The sequence below is a fragment of the Oryctolagus cuniculus genome, chromosome 13 (assembly GCF_051225735.1).
Source record: "Oryctolagus cuniculus isolate XC-2025 breed Fujian yellow rabbit chromosome 13, ASM5122573v1, whole genome shotgun sequence".
NCBI lineage: Eukaryota > Metazoa > Chordata > Mammalia > Lagomorpha > Leporidae > Oryctolagus > Oryctolagus cuniculus.
The window spans coordinates 78,827,442-78,851,555 of NC_142879.1; the positions used below are offsets into that span (position 1 = coordinate 78,827,442).

Genomic DNA, 24,114 nt, shown 5'->3' on the forward strand with positions numbered 1-24,114 from the left:
TATTCATTGGTATGCTGTTTTTAGGTATTTGTAAATGTATTTTTAACTGGAATTGCTATATCATATGATGATTCTATGTTCAATTTTTTTTCAAAGATTTGTATTTATTTGAGAGGCAGAGTTACAGACAGAGAGAATGAGAGACAGAGAGAGAGAGAAGTCTTCCATCCTCTGGTTAATGCCCAAATGGCTTCTGCTTTCCCAGGCCATTAGTAAGAAGATGGATAGGAAATGGAGCAACCAGTCCCTATTTTCAATTTTTTTTTTTTGAAGAACCACCATATTTCTTTCTATGGCTGTCTGTTTTTGTTTGCTTGTGTTTTTTTTTGTTTGTTTGTTTGTTTGTTCCTCTACATGAGATGAACATTTGGTATTTATCTTTCTACGTCTGCCTTATTTTGCTAAACATGATTTTCCAGTTCCATGCATTATGTTGTGACAGAATTTCATTCCTTTTCTGGATGAATAGTATTCTATCATGTATGTGAGTGAGTGTGTGTGTGTGTGTGTGTGTCTTTATTTCTTTATCCATTTTCTGATGATGGACATCTTGTTTTATTCCATATCTTGACTGTTGTAAACCATGGTACAATTAACATGGTGGATTAGGTATCTCTTTCATACTACATTTCATGTCTTAGATATATATCCAGAGTGAGATTTATGGGTAACATGGTGTTCTATTTCTAGTTTTTTAAAGAAGTTTCCAAAGTATTATTCACCTGAGCTACAATGATTACATTCCCATACACTGAGTAAGAGTTCCCATTCTCCACACATTCATGAATATTAGCTTCTGGGTTTTTGTTTTGTATTTGTTTTTTATGATAGCCATTCTGACTGGTTCGAGGTGATATCTCACTGTGATTTTGATTTGTCTTTTCCTAAGGCTTGTGATATAAAGAATCCTAGAAGCCCTGGCTTGTTCCCTAATTTGTCTTTGCCCAGGACCAGCACATTATGATGATATCAATACCTCACAGTCATGGTCACATTATTTGGAATGAAGCTTTCCAAACTGAGGAAGAGGGTGTAGCTCCTACCGTAGGTACTGACTTCCTGAGTAGCTTGCAGATAAACCAGGCTATGCTCATCCTCCCATTCTAGAACCCTGCCTATCCACCAGATAAGAGCCAAATCCACAAACAACTCTCACTGTTCCACTGCAGCCCAATTTCCTCTGTTTTTATCAAGAATATTATGCACTCAGAAAGTATAGATACTTTTTGTTCTCCTTATAAAGAAAAAAATTTCAGAGTTGTGAATATATTAATTTTTTGATTAAATCTTACTACAATGCAGGCATAAATCAACACATCACATATTACTGATGATAAACACAGTTATTGTCAATTAGAAATGAATTTTATAAGAATTAAAGTGAATTAATTATCAAGGCTAATTTGAATGTAGTGAATATTTAGAAGTACTTCTCAAAGACTTGATTTAAAAATTTTATAACTTCTTTTGGAAAACATAAAATAATGCTTAATAGACATTATTTATGCTGCATTAACTATTTTTCTCTTTATAAGAAATATGACATCTGCCAAGGAAAACTATCTACTTTCTTGTTTCAATATTTCTCCTGGTTACAAAACATTGAGTATCCCATTCTGGAAGAAACAGAAAAAATGTTATTCAGGATGAGCTACAAATTATATCAATTAAGAAAGCTGAACTCTACCACTATGTATATGTGTCTTGAGCTGCTTTTCTTATTTGGTGAAAAATTTGCATCTCTGACATTAGGTCTGGCAACTTAAATGGTGAAAGGAGCTTCCGACTTGCTTCCCTAAAGCCACATGTATTCTCCTTAGGTGATTTTATTTCTCTGAATTGTTTTATTATTCATCAAGACTTAACTATTCATCAAGATTATACAAATAGATTATAGGAAAGAAAAGTCAGGAGGTTAGGTTACAAAACTGTCCACAATCAGAGTGCTCATTAGTAGGTCAGTCTTGGAATACTAGCTAGTATGTTTAATAACTCACTTCCATCAAGTTATTTTCTGTATTTTTGACTCCATGTGTCCAGTCCTGAGCACCATCATTTCCAGAGAATCTCTGCAACCCATGATCGCTATACAACCTCCAATCTACGAATGGAATGACTGCTGGAACCTGCAAGCTAGTGGCTATCAACGAGGTCTTTCCAACTTGGTGTATTAACATTGAGACATAAACTAGAGTTACACCAAGAAGTATGAAAGACATCAAAAGTATGAAGACATCAAAAAATTCTTCTGTCACAGACTATAGAAGTCAACATGTACTCTTAGAATCGGTAGGAAATTTGACCCATGAGTTAGCTTTAGAAAAAGGGAGGAAGCTGGGGGTCCAACATGTTATTTCCTCCTACTGTCTATCCTGTTTCTATATGAAGCACATGTAGTACATCAAGAGTTCTCCTGGAGTGAACAGCAAAAGTGCTCTATCAGAACCTGTTGGCAGTTTAAGGGGAAAGCAAGGAAGAGAAAGTGAGCAATTATCCCAAAACACAAGTGGCTTTGTGGAAATCAGAGAAGCCAACGAGAATAATTTCTTGCAAGGGACCTTGGATGAGACAGTTCCGTTATCTGTAAAATAATTTGATAGTTGAAGCTACTTCATGAGGTTTATGTGTGAACTCTTTTATGGTCCTTTCTAAGACATAGTCATCAATGATTACTTTGCTATAATCAACACAATAAATCCCCTTCAACTAGTGAAACAAGTATTAAATAGTTTGTGCCTAATATTTATATTGAAAATTTTATTATGAAAAGAAAAAGTTTAGTTAGTTTAATTTAGTTATTTACTTAGTTATTTATTCAGGAATCCACTGGGTATCTTGGAACATTTCCTTCATGGACAATGAGGAACTATACCATACAGCAACATCCCATCAAAACGAATTCATGAGAGATAAGGGGATGTTTTTCCTGGATTTGTAATGCTCTACCTAGTAGGAAAAAGGTATCTAACTGGTAAAACTATTAATTCCATTTTTATTCTCTAAATATTTGCTCTGTTATCAATCAAGCAATGCAGTTCCAACCAGCCTTGGAATGATCACTAGAAAAACTCCAATCAAACAATTTGACTTCTCCATTACTCATTTCCCAGTCACTGTAGGTAAGCAATTTATTTCATCAATAATATTTAGCCTCTGATGTAGTTCTTTCCATCGTTTACATAGATGTTTCCCTTTATGTAAAACAATTACTGATTCTTTTAATTCTCTATTCCACTAATATAAAGTTCTTTAAGAAACTCAAGCCTCTGTCTCAAACACTTGGTGACTTAGAAATTCTATGTTCTGAACGGGAAGAATATAATAAAAAATTGCTAAGTCTGAGTTAATTGTGATAAAGTAGATAGCCTCTATCTCTTTGTAAATCTGCCTTTTAGATAAATATACTAATCTTAAAAAAAAAAAAAAAAAACCTCAAGCCTCTGCCTCAAACATTTGATGACTTCAAAATTCTATGTTTTGAAAGGGAAAGATGGCTGGTGCCACAGCTTACTTGGCTAATCCTCTGCCTGTGGCACTGGTACTCTGGGTTCTAGTCCTGGTTGGGGCGCTGGTTCTATCCTGGTTGCTCCTCTTCCAGTCAAGCTCTTTGCTGTGGCCTGGGAAGGCAGTGGAGGATGGCCCAAGTGCTTGGGCCCTGCACCCGATTGGGAGACCAGGAGGAAGCACCTGGCTGCTGGCTTCGGATCGGTGCAGCACGCTGGCCGTGGCAGCCATTTTGGGGGTGAACCAATGGAAGGAAGACCTTTCTCTCTGTCTCTCTCTTTGTCTAACTCTGCCTGTAAAAAAAAAATCAAAAAAGCAAGGGAAAGATGTAATCCAAAATTACTAAGACTGGGATAATTTTGATAAAGTAGAGGATTAGGTAATTTTGTTTGAGAATTTTATGAGCTGTGCATTTTACTCACATATGAAGATTATGAGTAAGGAATTTGATTTTCCAACATGGAATTTTAGAAAAACACTAAGCTGGAGAGTTGGATTTGAGGGTTATCAAACTATTTATAATATTTCAGGTAGTGAGAATAGGAATGATCATAAAGGGAATGAGTGAAGGCAGAAAAGTGTCCAAAAATGCCCTCAAATACTACAAGACTTCATATTTTATTATAGTCCAAGGGTGCCTCATTTGTAAAAGACTATGAGTTGCATATTTTGGTAAGATAATTGCTGAAGGATATGGCTTTGAAAGTCTATCTGGCAGAAAAAAAAAGGTAATTACAATAACAAGATAGCTAAAGATGTAAAAGTTAAGGAAGGTATACCCAGGTAATGAAAGTTCTCAGTCTCCAAGTTCCATGTCTATCAGCCCTTGACACTCTCAGCTTTTAGAGAAAGGTATTTGAAGTTATTGGTTTTTTCACCATGAATGTCTGACTGTCTTTGTAACACCACATGTTACTGAAAATAATTCTACATCTTTGTAAAAGATGTTTCAAAAAGTGAAAAAATAAGAATAATTATCTTTTTAGACACTAATAGTGAATTCACTGAAAGAGAAATCAAGAAAGAAATTCCATTCATAATAGCTACAAAATATCAAATATTTAGGAATAAATTTAACACAAGAGGTGAAAGATCTCTACATTGAAAATTATCAAATGTTGATAAAAGAGATCTTCAAGGTCAAAAAAAGATAGAAATATATCCCTTTATCATGGATTAGAAAATCAGTATCTAAAATATCTATACTACTTAAAGAAATCTACAGATTCAATGCAATCCTTGAACATATCAATGATCTTTCCAGGATGATAACAACAATCCTAAAATTCAAATGAAATTAAAAAGACCCAGAAAAACTAAGGAGATTCTGAGTAAGAAAAATCCAGCTGGATGCATCACAATTTCTGACTTCAAAGCATACTACCAAGCTATAGTATTTAAAAGCAAGATGCAGGCATACAAATCAACACATAGATCATGGAGAATAGAGCCTAGAAATTAATCCATGCATATACAACCCACTGACTTTTGACAAAAGTGCTCAGATCATTCAGTGGAGTAAAGGTTATCTCTTTAACAAATGATGCTTTCAAAACTGGTTTATATATATAAAAGAATGAAGTTAGATCAATATATCTCACCATTTACAAAAATCAAATCAACGATGATTAAAGAACTAAAATTAAGACCTGACACTATGAGACTGCTGGAAGAAAATGTAGGGGAAATACTCCAAGACACTCCTGTAAGGGATGACTTCTTGGACAATACCCCAAAGTACAGACCACAAAAGCAAAGCTAAACAAATGAGATTACATCAAACTCAGAAACTTCTACACAGCAAAGGAAATGTTCAGTAGAGTAAAGAGATATTCAACAGAATGTGAAAAAGTATTTGTGAGCTATCTATTCCACAAAGGTTTACTATCCAGAATATATCAGAAATTTAAATAACTCAGCAAAAAAAATCAGTTCAGAAATGGATGGAGGACTTCAACAGTTTTTGATAACAGATAATTCTCAGAAGAAATATGAATCACTAACAAATATATAAAAAATGCACAACATTGCTAACCATTAAAGAAATGCAAATCAAAACCACAATGAGATATCACCTCATCCTTGTCATAATGACTAAAATCCAAAAGACAGAGAGTAGCAAATGCTGGCAAGGATGTGGAGAAAGGGGAAAACATACAATGGGGATAGAAATGCAAATTAGTACAGCCACTAGGGAAAAATATGTAGATTTCTTTTAAAAACACTAGAATTATATTTTCCATATGATCCATCAATCCCACTGCTGGATACATATGCAAAAGATATGAAGAAGCTGTATAAAAGAGACACCTGCATTACCTTGTTTATAGCAGCACTGTTCTCCATTGCCAAAATATGCAATCAATTCAGGAGTCCATCATCAGCTCAATGGATAAAGGAAATGTGGTATTTATACACAATAGAATGTTATTCAGCAGTAAAAAGTATGAAATTCTACCATGTGCATCAAGAGGGATGCAACCAGAGAACATAATGTTGAGTGAAATAAGCCAGGTACAGAAGGAAAAAACAGCACGAGGTTCACCCTTATATGTAAGAAATAAGCTTTATTTTTTTAAAAAAGGAAAAAAACCCAGAAAACAATAATAAAAAAGAAAGAAATGCTGTAAATATATTTTGTAAAACTTTGTTTTATACTTTTGTCAAATCACTGGTTAAGAATGTTACACAGGCCAGCACTGTGGCATAGTGGGTAAAGCCACAATGCTGGCACCCCATATGGGCACCAATTCCTGTCCCAGCTTCTCCACTTCTGATCCAGCAACCCTGACATTTGGCCTGTGAAAAGCAGCAGTCGAAGGTCCAAGTGCCTGGGCCTGTGTTACCCATGTGGGAGACCCAAAAGAAGCTCCTGGCTCCTGGCTCCATCCTTGACCAAAGATGGCAACCATGTGGAGAGTGAACCACGGGATAGAATATTTTCATCTCTCCAGTCTCGATGCCCAGTTCTGATCTGGGAATGGCGTCATTTTATCCCATGCTGTTAATGTTTCTTTTCAAATTAAAGTGGATGCAAATTAAAAAGAAAAGAAGCAAGAAAGCAAGATGCCCAAGCACTTGGGCCATCCTCCACTGCCTTCCCGGGCCACAGCAGAGAGCTGGACTGGAAGAGGAGCAACCGGGACAGAACCAGCGCCCCAATTGGGACTAGAACCCAGGATACCAGCGACACAGGCAGAGGATTAGCCTAGTGAGCCGCGGTGCCGGCCATACCCAATGTTTTTTTCAAATTATATACCTTTATGTGGAGCTTAACATACAGAACATGCAAAATAAGAAATTCAAACATATTCCTTTGGCTTAACTGCGTCTTTCAAAAATACAAGGTGATACCCAGTGTTGTCTTTTATAAGTTTCTCAAAGAAAACAGAAACATATTTTGTCTGCTTTTGAATAAGGACACAGCCATACGCCATTAAATACTAACATATATTTCAGGGGATATAGCTTACTCCTAGCAACTTGAAAATATTTTTATTAACTCTTTAATTATTTACTCATTGACCATAATGCATAGTAGAGTATATTCAATTATGAAATGAAAAAAATATCATTGATAAGACAGACTTAATGCCTAAAGGCTTTTATATAATATGCATATTTGCATGTCTCTGAACTACAGAAAATGCAGAGAAATAAATCAGTGTTTATTAAAATACAGTAAGACTTATAAATTATTTAACACTCTGTATCCTTGCATTACTTCTCCAATGTATACTTCATTTTCTCTGTAATAGAATATTAACAATTGTAACATATCTACTATTTGAGTATATATAGTTTTGCATTCCAATGATCTCTTTCATACATTTTCACAATTATTTCTACCATAAATTAAAAATCGCATAAGCAACAGGAGGACATGTTATCCTGATTTATAGTGTATTTTTGCTTAGATTCTATAACCTTAGAGCACAAAATGTTAGTAAAGATCTATTGTTTTTGCCGGTGCCGTGGTTCACTAGGCTAATCCTCTGCCTGCGGTGCCAGCACTCTGGGTTCTAGTCCCGGTTGGGGCACCAGTTCTGTGCTGGTTTGCCGGTTATTCCTCTTCCAGTCCAGCTCTCTGCTGTGGCCCGGGAAGGCAGTGGAGGATGGCCAAATGCTTGGGCCCTGCACCCACATGGGAGACCAGGAGGAAGCACCTGACTCCTGGCTTCAGATCAGTGCAGCACACTGGCCATGGCAGCCATTTGAGGGGTGAACCAACAGAAGGAAGACCTTTCTCTCTGTCTCTCTCTCTCACTAACTCTGCCTGTCCAAAAAAAAAAAATCTATTTTTTGTTGTAAATTCTTTCCCCTCATGTGCTTTGAATCCATTCTCATTCTTTGGATTTTAATCTAGCTTTAAGACTTAATTTTCTGCATCAAGATCACCATACTTCAGAAAAATCATAACCAAGTGTTTCTATTGTCCCAAACTCCCTCAAGATAAATGTAGTGTTTGAATCCTTATCAAACACAATGAAAAGACAGGGAGAGATTTCAAACTACTAAAACATTAATTTGCAAGTATATCAGAGACAATTCCATATGGAGGGATAAGTATTTCTGCCTATGGAAGTCTCAAGTTGATTTTTTTGTACTTTTTTTTAAATAATATCACATATGTGGAAGACCTCTCTCTCTGCCTCTCCTTCTCTCTGTGCAACTCTTTCAAATAAATACATAAATCTTTAAAAATAATATCACATATGTATTAGATACATATTACTGTCTATACTTATTATTAGGAAAATATGTCCACTTTATAGACCAGGAGTGTCACCAAGAGTATTCTGAAAACAAAGTGCTGTCTCAAATAAAGTTTGTTTTCATCCATTCCTGAAGTAATCTTGAGTATTTGTCACAGCAATACCCAAAGCCATTGGAGTGCCATTGGGTTACTTTTTCTTATGATTCCATCGTTAATGGTGGTGTATTGAAATTCACCACCAAATAAATTTTACTTCATTATGGTAACACTCATTCATCTCTTTTCTTTCCCAAGAAAACATGTTAATAAATAAACTTTCAAGACCTCTGAAAATAGTACTTATTTCCTTTAAAAGTATAGATGAAACTACTTTCTTTAATTATTTAAGTTGCTAAATAAACAATTTAAAGGAAGAGAATGAGGTCACAGAGTCTACTACCAAAAATAGGAGACAATTCGCATGATGAACATTGTAAGCTAAGGTTTTTGAAATTCTCGAAGATTCCAGACAATTTTGAACTGAAAATATACCAAACACATTTCAATGATTTGTAAAAATTAGGATGTGAATTGCATGTTGTGATTTATTCAAATATAAGTCCGTAAATTCTTTGAAGACAAATATTCATGCCTTATGAAATAAACCAATATGCTAATTAAAAAAGATTTCTGCCTATGACCACAGATTTATTGGAAATACCTTCAATCTGATATCAATTGAGAAGGATTGGGAAAGAGGCAGTAGCCATCATTTTGCAGACATTTAATTAGTTTACACGAGGGATCCCCACAGTGCAAGTTGGAGAATAGAAGCTAATACCTATCCTACATTCCACTTCAGGAAATAAACGAAGGCAATGCCTTTAGCAAAACCACTTACAATTCAGTATTAGCATATCGAAGATTTCTATTCAGACCATCTAGAGCTTTCATGTCCTCTGAAGACAACTGAAATTTGAAAACCTGTTAAAGAGTAGAAATTTGTATTATTTTTATACTGTCAATCTGAAAAAATCCTGAAATGTTTACCAATGTATCAAGATTTCAAACAAAACAGCAATCAATAAGCACTGGGTTAGCATATTTTGTCTTTTTGTTCATATTTCATTGAAATAATAAGTAAAGTGTCAAGAACAATAGAAATTAAAAAGGGAATAAATAATAAATAGTGACAACAATCTAAAAGCATTACTTGATATATTGAAACTGCACAACACTACCTCCCTATAACTCTGTCTTTCAAATAAATAAATACATTTAAAAAAAGAAGTCCTGGAAAACAGCTGCCTCATTGAAAAATGCATGAGATTATTTGTTTGCAAGTACAGGAGAGAGCTCAACATACAACACAACTTGGATGCATTCAGGGTGAGCCCTTGTTAATTTACCAACCATAATATTGTGAGACAAAAAAAATGATTCACAATCTTCTCTGTAAAAGGTATTTGTTTTATAAATGCAATAGCTAATGGTAAAATAAGAGTGTCTTAGCTGAAAATAAATACATGATCGATTTAAACAAAACTTGAATATCTGCTTCACAAGACAGGAAAATCTTACTAAAAATATGAGTGTATTAAATGATAGGAATTTTGAGAACTGCAAAATAAAATGATAATTTATAAATCAAAAATCACCTAATCCGATGCCCTAATTTCAGAAAAGGAAGACAAGACGTCTCTTTGCAATAGACTGCAGAGTGTTTTCCCAATGTAATGCTGGAACACTATTCTCTGCTTTCTGTTTTACCATTAATTCTACTTAGCCCTGATGTGTCAGAAATATATACAAATCTCAAATGCATCATCAAAACCAGAGAAATAGATTTGGCCTAAAGATGTCTTGACATCTTGCAAAGAAGCACACAGTGAAAGATACTGTGTAGGATCCATGGTGCCTACGGCCCCACATGCTCATCACCTGCATGTTCTCTTTGATCCGCTTCTCAGTGAAACTCTTGGCCAGGACCACAACCCCACGCTGCAGCTGGTAGCGGATGGCAATCTGGGCTGGAGTTCGCTTGTGCTTTTTTGCCAAGTCACAAACGACTGATCTTCCAAGAGAACTGGAGCACTCTGGTCCACCCTGGAAGGAAAGGTAGAAATGCTGAACTCCTGAGGCTAAGTTTTCAGACTATCAGAAGCTTCAAAAAACAGATCAGGGAACCCATTCCAGATAAGTGTTTCTCAAATGTGGTCCTTGCACCACCAAAACTATATCATCTGAGACCCTGCTTGAAATGCAAATTCCCCACTCTCGTTGAGCCAGTTGATAGTTAACTCTGCAAAACTAATAATATTTCATCAATAATGATATTTTAGATAAACATGTCTGTTTTTCTCTTATCATTTAGGATCTCTTTGTGATCCCAGAGCACTATAGGCAACCAGAACAATGTCTTTTGACTTGCAGAATCCCAGCAGTTTGCTCTGGTTGAGATAGGGATGACATTCCACCTGTGATACACAAATAGAAACGTATGACTAAATCAAAGGTTAATATTAATGAAAAAGAAAATTTTAAAAGTAAATGTAGTTGAGGCTGGCGCCGTGGCTCACTAGGGTAATCTTCGCCTGCAGCACCAGCACACCAGTTTCTAGTCCCAGTCGGGGCGCTGGATTCTGTCCTGGTTGCTCCTCTTCCAGTCCAGCTCTCTGCTGTGGCCCGGGAAGGCAGTGGAGGATGGCCCAAGTGCTTGGGCCCTGCACCCGCATGGAAGACCAGGAGAAGCACCTGACTCCTGGCTTTGGATCAGCGTGGGGTGCTGGACGCAGCACGCCGGCGGCAGCGGCCATTGGAGGGTGAACCAATGGAAAAGGAAGACCTTTCTCTCTGTCTCTCTCTTACCGTCCTCTCTGCCTGTCAAAAAAACCCTGAGTCACCATTGACTCTTTAAAAAAAAAGGTAAATGTAGTTGAACTTAATAATGCAACATGAAATTTAAACTGGAAATATCACTACATAAGAATTTTTTATTATGTTTAAATATTTATCTATTTATTTTATTAGAAAGGTAGAGATATAGAAAGATAGAGGTAGTGATAGATGGAGAGAGAGTGAGAAACAGAGAGAGAGAGAGAGAGAGAAATCATTCAACTGCTGGTTCACTGCCCGAAATGACCACAACATTTAGTGAGCCATGCTGAATCCTGGAGCCAAAAACTCCATCTGGGTCTCCTAAATGGGGGAAAGGCCCAAGTTGGATTTTGTACTAGGCATCTAGTACTTTTCCAGGCATACTAGCAGGGAGCTGGATTGGAAATGGTACTGCCAGTAATTTCACCAGCACTCCAATATGGGATACAGGTGTCACTAGCTGGGGCTTAACATGCTGTACCACAAAGCTGGCCCCCAATTAAGAATTTTTAAATCAATACATTTAATAATTTGTTTTGTGGAAATGTGAAAAAAAATTGCATTGCTGAAAAGCACTTACGTGCCCAGATCTTGGGGGCTAAAAAACTGTTTCTATGACAAGCAATCGTCTTTTTTGGGATAAGGATCATTTGTTGAGCCTTGGCATTGAATATGCCAAAAAGCAAACATTTTTCAAAGTCTCATTAGGGCGTCTCTGATGGACTAACAAATCAGTATTGTTGGAATGTCACTGATAACATTTGGGTAGATTTCAGGATCTAAAGAATAAAAATAATTCTGACACATATAGTAAAAATCTCTGAGTCCATAGTTATCAATATATAAAAAGGGGGAGAGGGTGGGCGCCGCAGCTCACTAGGCTAATCCTCCGCCTTGCGGCGCTGGCACACCGGGTTCTAGTCCCGGTCGGGGCGCCGGATTCTGTCCTGGTTGCCCCTCTTCCAGGCCAGCTCTCTGCTGTGGCCAGGGAGTGCAGTGGAGGATGGCCCAAGTGCTTGGGCCCTGCACCCCATGGGAGACCAGGATAAGTACCTGGCTCCTGCCATCGGATCAGCGTGCTGCGCCGGCCGCGGCGGCCATTGGAGGGTGAACCAACGGCAAAAAGAAAGACCTTTCTCTCTGTCTCTCACTGTCCACTCTGCCTGTCAAAAAAAAAAAAAGGGGGGGGGGGAGAGAAAGAGAGGGAATATAAAAATTTGCCCCCAATGACTGTGATTACTCCATTAACTTTTTTCTCATTAAAGGGAAGGTATTAAAGTTACCTCTGTCTTCTAGGAATGATTATAGTTTAAGCAGATTTAAGGTGCAAATATCAAGTAAGAAAAGCAAAAAATGTAGGTAAAATGCAAATAATTATTTACAAACACGAGTGTAATCACCAGTTAAGACAAAAATCATTCATGACTAGTCATCTACTAATCATACTACTACTACTCATACATCTACTACTCATCTCTGTTGATTATTATCCCTTGATTATTGTTAATTGCAATGAAATATTTTCTGAAAAATATGTAATCAATATAAAAAAGCACTCAAACATATCTTATTTATAGAAAGTTAAGGAAACAGGTGATCCATTATTATAAGACAACAATCTGAGAAAAACAGAATATCTGATAAAATCTGTTTAGATAACACAGGAAGAAAAGAGTGCCAACCATTCTAGGAAAAAAACCCAGCTTTTGAAATATGACACATTTCTATTTGTGAATTATAATTTTGTTGCACTTTCAAAGATATTTGAAAAAACAATGAAAAGTTATTATATGGACCAATGTTAAATGATGTAAAGAAAAAATTTTAACCAATTTTTAACCCTATTATGAAACTATAATTATATGGCATCGTATATTCATCATAGGAATTATTCCTGAGGTCTATGTAGATGAATAATAATTATTACCCCATAGTATCAAAAGGATCAGCAAAATACTGCACATAGGTATTATGACATATTACAAAGTACCTATTAACATTAGACACATAAAAATGCCACCAATTTACATTTGGGTTGGAAAATATGGAATCTGCATTATCAAATATCTTGAATGTTTGAAACTTAAAATAAATAATTTTAGAGTAAAAATAATATTGAAAGTCATATTAATTTCATAATATTGTTACTTGAAAATCAGAGTGCTGCGTCATTATCTGAATTATAAACCATATTTCCAGTTAAAGGTCTTTACTCTGTGATCGTAGGTTGTTAGATGCTAATTAAAACATAGAACCAGGCACAGACTAGATGTGGTTAAACAGCTGACCTGGTGGCAAAAAAAGAGAGGAGATGCAGGACTAAAATGGGCTCAGGGATAGATAAGCTTAAGTTCTACTAAAATTTTCTGAATGTTGTTATGGACCACAACACTATCAACATAAATGGCTAACTTCCTCCCTCTTCCCCAGATTATATTCATAGTTTTCAGTTTTTTTTTTTTTCCCTTTATTAGGTCTCTGTTCAAAACACCTGAAAGAAAAGATACAAAAAGGAAGAATTCAGGTAGCTAAACACCAAACAAACCTTTACCACCTATTTAACATTCAACCTGTCTTTATTTACTACCAATTAGATGTCTTCATGGAGTTCTTTCCCATATAGGGTTCCTTCCACATCACTTTCAGCAATGAATGCATCTGGTGATCCTCCAAGGAATTAATCTGGAACAAATCCATCTTCCCACTGAGGTTTCATGATTGACTGCTAACTTTATTGACCAAAGCTGCAGGGATTAAACAGTGGAAGTTGTGCACAATGAATATCTAAGTCAAATTACTTGGTTTCCTTCATTTAGTATTAAGACTTTTTTTTACTAGTTCAAAAGTAATGAACACTGAAGGACAAGATCCCTTCTTTTTGGATTTTATTTGTCCCGACCTATCTGTAAAACCTCCATCACATTTTGGATATTACTCATAAATATAATAATCTAGAGTGATTATACCAGAGATACATACTTTATTAAGTAATGATAATAACCATTGTATAGATCATATTGAACAGAATTGACAAGGTAAAGAGCTAGAGGTATTGGAAATGAATCAAACAGAAATATTAGAAATGAAGAACTCAATAAAATAAATTTAAAAACTAAATGAAAAAATCTTAACAACAGATAAGAGAGAGGAAAGAACAAATGACCTAGAAGACAGGTCTTTTCAAACAACACATACCAAGCCAGGTAAAGAAAATAATTAAAACAATGAAAATAATGTCTGAGACCTCTGGAATATCATTAAGCTACTCAGAACATGAATTTTAGAAAAATGTGGAATAACACAAAAATGAATGGTCAAGAGCATCTAGTCAATGAAATAAAAGCCAGAAACTTCCCCACTTATAGAAAGATATACACACCCAAATATAAGAAGTTCATAGAATCCCAAATAGGCATGACCAGAAAAGAGTCTCACCATGGCACATTTTAGTCAAACTTTGAAAAAAGAAGATCCTAAAATTTGTAAGAGAACAGCCTCTTTTTTAATTGCTTTTAAAATACATTCCATGAAGCTGACAGGTTTCTCAACATAAACTCCACAGGACAGTATAAAATGGAGAGATACAGTCCACGTTCTGAAAGAGAAAAGTAGCCAATCCACAATACTTTACCATGAGAAGCTCATTCATAAATAAAGGTGAAATAATGACCTTCCAAGACAAGAAATGGTTAAAAAGATTTACAACTACCCACCCAGCATTATGATTGATAATTAAGACTGCACCACATATAAAGCAGAGACAGACAATCAGCAGCATAACACAATGTGAAGTTTGAAAAACTACTAGTGAAAGTACAAAGGATATTCAAAACAAATTGAATTTTTATGGAAAAAAGGCAAGATCAAGTAATTATTTATCAATAATAATCTTGAAAGTAAATGGATAACAAAATTCCCCATTAAAACATACAGACTAACTGAATGAATAAGAAAGCAATACTGAACTTTATGCTGCATGCAAGAAACACACTTCACCACTAACGACACCACGACTGAAAGAGAAAGGATAGAAAAAGATAAAGTTGGAAAAATCAAATAAAGCAGGAGTATCTATACTTACATCGGACAAAATAGACTGTAAGGGAAAAACTGCTAAAAGAGACAAAGAAGGCCATTGTGGAATGATCAAGTGATCTATTCATCAAGAAGATATGAGTATTGGCGATGTATATGCACCTAAAGTTAGGACATCCAGTTTTATGCATCTAAAGAAATACAAAAGATTCAGAACAATAGTATTCAGGATCATTAACACACAACATACATCACTGGACAGCTCAAATGGATTATACATCAACAAAAAACAGAGCTATTCTGAACTGTATACCAGATGAGCCTATTAGAAATCCACAGAACATTCCATCCTACAGCTGCAGAAAGATATTATTTTCCACAGTGCATGGAACATTCTCTATGATAGATGATAATATTGTAGGGTATAAAAAAGGTCTTTTTAAAAAAATGCAATCATATCTTGTATATTTTATTTTGAATTTTCATATTTAACTCTAATTTTCTTGAAAACAAAGATATCAGTACCACAACATGAGAGATTTGTGATTATAATAATAACATCATGAAAGAAAGGTGCATTGTCTTGTATATGTTATGATTCAATGAAGCACTATTTATAACTAGCAAATGATGACAGCCATATAATTTTTATACTCCATACTAACTTCCAAAATAAGTGAAAGCCTGTGATATTTGCCTTTCTGAGACTTGGCTAACTCACTTATCATAATAATTTCCACTTCCATTCATTTTATTGCAAATGTGAGGATTTCATTTTTTTAAGGTTAATATCCCATTGTATTACATATGCCACATTCCCTTTTTCAAATCATCAGTTGATGTACAACTAGTTTGAGTGTCAGATTAGATGTGCATTATGTATCTTTGTTTTTAAGATATATTTTATATTTGAAGATCAGATTTAAATACAAAGATCAATCTTCCAACCTCTTGTTAACACCAAAACAGTCATAACAGTTAGGACTGGGCCAGGTTAAAGCAGGAGCTTTATCTTTGTCTCCTACATATGTGGCAGGGGCCCAAGTACATGGGCCATCATCTAGTGCTTTTCCAGGCCAATAACAAGGAGCTGGATCAGAACTGAAGCAAGCTGGACATGAACTGGCACCCACACCAGCTTCACCACAACCTGGACCCTCCATCATGTATCATTAATGACAGCAAGAAATAAAGTTGGAAATTAACAAAGAAAGACACTTTGGAAATTATGCAAACAGGTGGAGATTGAACAACAAGCTCCTAAGGAACACTGGGTTATAGCAGTCAAAAAGGACATTAAAATCTTCCTTGATACTACTGAAAATGAAAAATGAAAGCACAACATATCAAAACCTATGGCATACAGCTAAAGCAATATTAAGAAGAATGTTTACAAAATTAAGTGCCTACATTAAAAAAATGGAAATGTCTCCAACAAATAATCTAATAATGTACCTAATGGATCTGGAAAAACAAAACCAAAATTAGTAGAAAAAAGAAATATCAAAAATTAGAGAAGAGATAATATAGAAGTTAAAAACAATTAAGATGATCAATGAAATGAAGAGCAGTTTTTCTGGAAAAAAATTTAAAAATTGATATACCATTATTGATTCTAACCAAAAAAGGAAGAAACACAAATCAATAAAATTAGAGAAGAAACAGAAGATATTACATGTGATACCTCAGAAATACAAAGAATCATTAAGAATAATTCTGAGCAACTATATGCAAGAAATTGGAAAATCTAGAAGAAATGGACATATTTCTGGACATAAAATTGACCAAAATTGATGTCCAAGACATCAATTAACAAGTTTCCCAAAAAAGAAAAATCCAGAACCCAATGACTTCACTCCTGAATTCTACGAAACTTTTAACAAGAACTACTAACAATTGTTCTCAAACTATTCATAATAATGAAGGTAAGGTAACCCTTCTAAATTCATTGGATAAGGCCAACATTACCTTAATTCCAAAACCAGAGAAAAACAATGACGAAAAAACTTAGATCTATATTCCTCATGAGCTGAGATGTAGAAATATTCTAAAAAATAGCAGCAAATTGAATCCAACAATACATAAAAAAAGATGAGCTACTCCGACCAATTGGAGTATATTGTATGTGGGGATGGATCAATATACTCAAATCGATAAACAGAACACAGTATGTCAACAAAATGAAGGAAACAAAGCATATGACTATCTCAAAAGATGCAGAGAAAGCATTTGATAAAATGCAACATCAGTTCAGGAGAAAAATCCTTTAAACATGGTGATATAGAAGGAGCATCTCTCAGAAAAAAAAATAATAAAGGCAATGTATGGCAATCCCAAAGTCAAGATCATACTGAATGGGGAAAACCTGAAGGCATTTACTAAGATCGGGAACCAAATAAGAATGTCCACTCTCACCACTTATATGCTATAAAGTTCTAGAAGATTTAGCCAAAGCCATTATGCACAAAAAAGAAACACAGGGGATGTAAGCTGGAACAGAAAAAGGCACATTTTCCCTTTTTGCAGATCATATGAGTTTATACATAGGAGAACCAAAAGACTGCACTAAGAGTCTGGCTATTTTCAAAATAATAATAATAATAATAATAACAAATGATGGTGAGGTTGTACTAAAATGGTACTCTAATACACTGTTTGTGACAATGAAATTAATACAACCATAATGGAAATGAGTGTGGAAATTTCTCAAAAAAATAAAAATGGATCCACATATGACCCAGTTATCTCACTTCTGGGTATTCATTAAAATAAAGGTATATGAAAGAGATATCCACACTCCCATGTTTATAGCATCCAATTCACAACAACAAAGATAAGATATCTATAAATTTATGACCAGAGGAAAGAAATGGGTGTATATAAATGATGAAATATAACTTAACCATAAAAAAAGAATGGAATCCTGACATCAGCAATAAGACTGATGAAACAGAAGATCATTTTGTTAAGTGCAATTAGCCAGACACAAAAAGAAAAATATCACATTTTCTCTTATTTGTGGAAGTTAATATATACGGAGCAATTATAAAAATTGTGTGAATGCCCTAAAATTCTTTGAAAAACATTGTCTTCCCTCCCACCCATAGGACAGTACATCCTTATTTCATTACTCTATGATCATTGTCATGAATTTCACAATTTGTGATAATTTTCCCCTGATTTTAAGAAAAAATAGTATATATGTGTATATATATCTATCTACATATGAAGGTGAATAAGGCTAAATATCAAAGCTTTTAAATATTAAAGAAAATAAATGTGAGGGCCGGTGCCGTGGCTCACATGGCTGGTCCTCCGTGTGCAGTGCCAGCATCCTATGTAGGCGCCAGGTTCTGGTCTTGGTTGCTCCTCTTCCAGTCCAGCTCTCTGCTGTGGCCCAGGAGGGCAGTGGAGGATGGCCCAAGTGCTGGGGCCCCTGTACCCGCATGGGAGACCAGTAGGAGGCACCTGGCTCCTGGATTCGGATCAGTGCAGCGCTGGCTGTGTCGGCCATTTGGGGAGTGAACCAATGGAGGGAAGACCTTTCTCTCTGTCTCTCTCTCACACTGTAACTCTGCCTGTATAATAAATAAAAAAATGCATAAAGGACCAATTCATTTAAAAAAAGAAAGAAAGGGAATAAATGTGAAAACTAATAAAAATAAAATGCATGGTTAAAGTGTGCCAATAAGGACAAATCATGAACAATCACTGGCAAAATAATGTAATTATCCTTCGCACACATCACTTTTCATTAATTTACACCCCAACACATCAAGCACGCTATACCTTTGAAGTGTAGAATATGTCTTCTCTCTTCACAGTACCGTCTGCAATCTTGCTTCTGATGGCCAAACCTACTTCCACTTCATTTTGGTACAGGTAAGCTGCATCAATATGGCGATATCCAGCATCTATAGCTATTTTGGTGGCCTCCCAGCCTTACTCTTAGGAACCTAGAGAAGCAGTCAAAAGTATTATCTACAGACCAAATGATTAGAATTAGTACAGGCATCATCGGTGATCTTCACAATAATCAATTTTTTTCTCATGTCTTAAATAAATCTGCATTTTTAGTGGATCAATACATTACAATTTGCCTGGATCTCCCTTAGTTATCAGCAAAAAATAAACAGCTGAGGAACCTCCCCACACCAGGCAACTATGTTAATCACTGCTGGCAAAATTTCTCAGGAACTATGCCAGTTTTAATATTTTATGGGAGGATTCAAAGGACACAGCAAAAGTTACTATCATGGCTGTTATTTATATCATGAGTTCATAAAGGAAAGTTAACACAGGTGAAAACCGAATGAAATAAAACATGGAAGAAATGCAGTGCCAGCTTTCTTGAGTCCTCTCCCAATGAAATAAACAGGACACACTCAATTCTGTCAGAGCTGAATGACAAAACATTTGAAAGCATATCTGTAATGAAAGGTGATTATTTAGAGTCTCCATGCTAAGGTTTTCATTTGAATTTGGTTACATACATCCCTTCTCCTAGGCCTCACATATGTTCCAGTCCCTTAATGAAATGCAGTGACTCAGACCCTCAGTTGTCTGAACATGCAGTTTAGCTACTGCCAACATCCTAAAAGTTAAGAACACAGAAAAATGTCAGTTCCCTCATGGCTAAGATTGTAGATACAGAGTTCAATGGACAGCAGGATAGCATATTAATCTTTTTTACAGAGCCAGTTTTTCTGCCCACTGCCATCCCACCTAAAGTTTATACTCAGGGAGTATGTATTTTCACATGAGAAATTAACTGTATTACGTTAGGGATAATTAACATTACTGTCACCCATTAAAAAAAGGCCAATTCTTTTTGACAAACTATACATAAAACAAAATCTTAAATTATTGGCTTTTCAAAATTGGATAAGAAATTGAAAGTATTTGTTAAAAGATACATACATCAATGGAACACTTTATATTTATTTGAGAATTTGAAAGGCTGGTTTCCATCAATGAACTAAGGAACCAAATCCTAGATTCTACTGTCCTCGTCTGGTAGCATGCCTCTACTGCACCTAGGCGTGAGTGAACTCAGGGCTGAACCTTTATCTGGTATACTTTTCCTTCATGCCACATCAATCCGAAAAGTAACAAAGTCCCGGCACATGTCTTCGGAATACTCCTCTGTGATTTCCTTAAGTTATACAAGAGAATAAAATTCAAATTTGAGGTAAACTGTCCCATATCATACAGTTATGTAATGAGGACAATATCATTATGCAAAGCTCCCTCCGTAGTGCTCACTTTTATTTGATAGGATCTTACACCATTTTCCTTTAACTCCAACTTTTGTCAACAAGAATAAAAAATTCAGTGTTGCTCTTGTTAGGTTCCCATTTTCTCTTAACAGGATATTCTGTTTTCTAAGTTTCTCAAAAGTGAGGGTAACGGTAATATATGAGAAAATCTACTTTGGCCATGTCCAGTAAATATTGCTTGGTACAGAAAGTCAACCAACAGTAGAACAGCACTATATTCTCATCGTGTTCTATGCGTTTCTTTCCTAGTCACAACAAAAGAAATCTCTGAATCATTGCATATTGGAAGGAAGAAACATTTCTTGCATTATAGAGCAAAGTGGAGAAACTACTCCAGCTGCAAACAAGTACCCAGCAGACGCCCTAACAAGCAACCTCATTGAGCATTGATTTTTTTTTCTCTTTACTATTTTATTTCTCAGTGAAAAATAGACTGAAACAGCAATCAAAATCTGTTTCCAGGATTATGAACAAGGCTCCACAGGAAACATCAGGCAGAACAAACTGTGAACAACTTCAGTCTTCTCTATACACTAGTTCCAGCCTCTTGAAATGAAAAACAAAGTGAAATCTGCTGAGTCAACACAGCCTGGGTAACTTCACAACACAGGTCTTCTTTTGTCCGTCAATCACACAGCAACTCAGCTTACCTCTGGAGGTGCGTAGGTGCCAAATCCAAGTACAGGAAAGAAGTGACCATCATTTAGTGCCACACACTGATGTTTGAGATCCATCGCCTTTGGCTCCTCTTGCCAAGCTCTATGATAGTGGGAGGAGTCAACTTAAAGAAATATTACATATATTCCAATTTACAAAGAATCTGACTACTAATCCACCATTTGACAAGAATGGCAATTTTGTCAATGATTAAATAAAACTACTAAATTCATAAACATTTTCTCTTTAGGAACTCTTATTATTGTAATGTATTATAAAATGTCATATTCAAATGTTTTGAATTTATTAGACTTCAAACCTTCAAAATCTATTTACTTACTATATTTTATTTTTGTCATGATTACATCCTTTCAAATATGACCCTCTATTACACCCCACACATAAACACACACAGACTGAACTTTAAAAAGTGATTATTGAGCAACTTTTCAAACACTGACCCTCAATGAAAGATCAGATGTTAAAGCTGAGGAAGTGGTTGAAAGATCATGGCTCCAGTGATTGTATCCCAGAGACAACAATTTGTAGAGCTATTCACACATCAACCCACTTTTATAAGAGGAAAGTTACGGAGCCAGTATTGTAGTAATTGAACAATGTGGGAACTCACTAAACCAAAGGAGAGAGAAGGCAGAAGTGCCACTGAGCCTCAAGGGTTGGCAGTCTCAGAGCCTAAGTCACCATTTTCCTAGCCAGAAATGCCATCTTGAGGTGGAGGGGAAAAAAAATAAGTAAGAAGGTACTGCAACCCTGCCAGCATAGTGGGGAGTAGTACTGAGCACTGGGAACAGTGATCTCTCTACCTTTTACTGGTGGAGCTATTTCTTTAGAGTAGTGTTGAGCCTGTGATTATGAAGTAAATTGAAAATATTCCATAACAAAAATTAAGAGAAAGAAAAGGAAAGAAATAAAGAAGGTGAGAGGTTTGTGTGGGGGGGAAGCAATTGTAATCCATAAACTGTACTTTGGAAATTTATATTTATTAAATAAAAGTTAAAAAAAAAATAAGAAGGTGAGAGGGAGGGGCACAGGGAGAGAGGAAAGTATCATTGAATTTGTGGAATCATATCTATGAAATCTGTTTTCTCTATACATATAAATTTAAAAAGTTATACAAATAAAGCAAAACCTAGAAACTATCTCTGAAAAGTGGAAAGGCCTAAACATAAACTCATTGATGCAATGGAAAATATTAAAGATGATACCACAGAAATACCAAGAGCCATTAGGAATTATTGTGAACAACTATGTGAAATGAATTATAAAATTTAGAAGAACTAAATAGATTTCAAACACATGTAATTTACCCAAATTGTTCCATGGGAACACAGAATACTTGAATAGATGAATAACCAAGGCTGAGATCGAATCAGTAATAAAGAACATCCCAACAACAACAAAATCACTCAGGACTGTATGGCTTCACTGCTGAATTCTACGAAACTTTTAAAGAAGAACTAATACCAATTCCTCTCAAACTATTCAAAATAATTTAAAGGGAGGGATCCCTTCCAAACTCATTCTATGAGGACAGCATTACCTTACTTCCAAAATCACATAAAAATACAACAACCACAGAAACAAGAACTATAAACCAAGACTCCTTATTAGTGTGTAGAAATCCTCAAAAATTACTAGAAAATTAAATCCAACAACACATTCAAAAGATCATCCATCTTTACTAACTGGGATTTATCCCAGGGCTGCAGGGATGGTTCAACATGCATTCATCTGTAATGTGATATATCATGTCAACAAAATGAAGATGATTAGCTCAATAGATGTCAAGAGAGCATATGATAAAATACAACACCTCTCACGAATTAAAAAAATCCTTTACTGAATTTGCAATTGAAGAAAAATCCTTCAGCACAATAAAGACAATATATCAAAAACCCACAGCTATAAAATATTAAATGGAGAAAAGCTGAAAGCACGTCCGCTAAGATCTAGGATAAGACGAAGATGCCTGCTACCATTCAGTATTGTTCTGGAATTTTTAGCTAGAGCAGTAAGGGCAAGAAAAGAAAACAAAGGGATACAAATTTAAAAGGATGAAATGAAATTATGCCTGTTTCTACATGACATGAGTCTTTATATTGGAGAACCAAAAGTTTTGACTAAGAGACTAACAGAAAACATAACAGCATTCAGCAAAGTCTCAGAATAAAAAAAGCAGCACACAGAATTCAATAGCATTCTTATCTAAAAACAATATTCTGGCTGAGCAAGAAGGTAAAACATAAGTCCGATTCAAATAATTACACAAATGTTAAATACATTGGGATAGATTTAATGAAGGATGTGAAGTATTTCTAGAATGAAAACTCATAACATTAATAAAAATAGAAGACACAAAAAATGGAAAAAACAATTTCATGTTCAGGATTTGGAAGAATGGATATATCATCAATGTGTCCAAAATAATTTACAGATTCATTTCAATCTCAGCAAAAATGCCAAGGACATTCATCACAGAAATGAACAAGCAATCATAGATTTCTTGAGGGAACACAATAGACCCTGAATAGCCAAAGCAATATTAAATAATGCAACTAAAGTCAGAGGCATCAGAACACCAGATTTCAAGGCATACAACAGTACTATATTAATGAAAACTTCCTGGTGCTGACATAAAAATAGGCTTGTAGACTGATGGGAAAAAAAAAAAAAAAAGCAGAAATTAACCCATGTTTCCACAACCAGCTAATCTTTGACAAGTGAGCTAAAATCATCCCATGTGGAAAGTACTGTCTGTTCAACAAATGGTGTCTGGAAAACTCCATTTCCATGTGCCAAAATTTGAAACAAGACCCCTACTTTTTACTTTATATGACAATCAACTCATGGGGCCTGCAGTGTGGCTCAATGGGTTAAGCCTCTCCCTGCAATGCTGGCAACCCACCTTGGCATCAAGTTCCATGTAAGATCCGGCTCCCTGCTAATTCTCCTGCGAAAGCAGAGGAAGATGGCCCAAGTCCTTCTTACTCTGTAGCCAAGTGAGAGACTTGAACAGAGTTCCAAGCTCCTAGCTTTGCCTGACTG

At 35.5% G+C, this 24,114-nt stretch overlaps 1 protein-coding gene and 1 pseudogene across 2 annotated transcripts in view; both read right to left on the reverse strand.

The window, feature by feature from the left end:
* LOC103345168 (aldo-keto reductase family 1 member C3-like) overlaps positions 1 to 21,125 on the reverse strand; it is a 43,579-nt pseudogene extending 22,454 nt beyond the window's left edge. The window contains exons 1-5 of the transcript XR_016218792.1: positions 21,042 to 21,125; positions 18,902 to 19,068; positions 18,457 to 18,690; positions 10,142 to 10,341; positions 9,102 to 9,184 (exon numbers count right to left, since the gene is read on the reverse strand). The product of XR_016218792.1 is annotated as an aldo-keto reductase family 1 member C3-like (transcript). The remainder of the gene's footprint in view (positions 1 to 9,101; positions 9,185 to 10,141; positions 10,342 to 18,456; positions 18,691 to 18,901; positions 19,069 to 21,041) is intronic.
* PGER4 (prostaglandin-E(2) 9-reductase-like) overlaps positions 1 to 24,114 on the reverse strand; it is a gene marked incomplete at its 3' end in the record, with an annotated part of 138,386 nt that overhangs the window by 65,850 nt on the left and 48,422 nt on the right.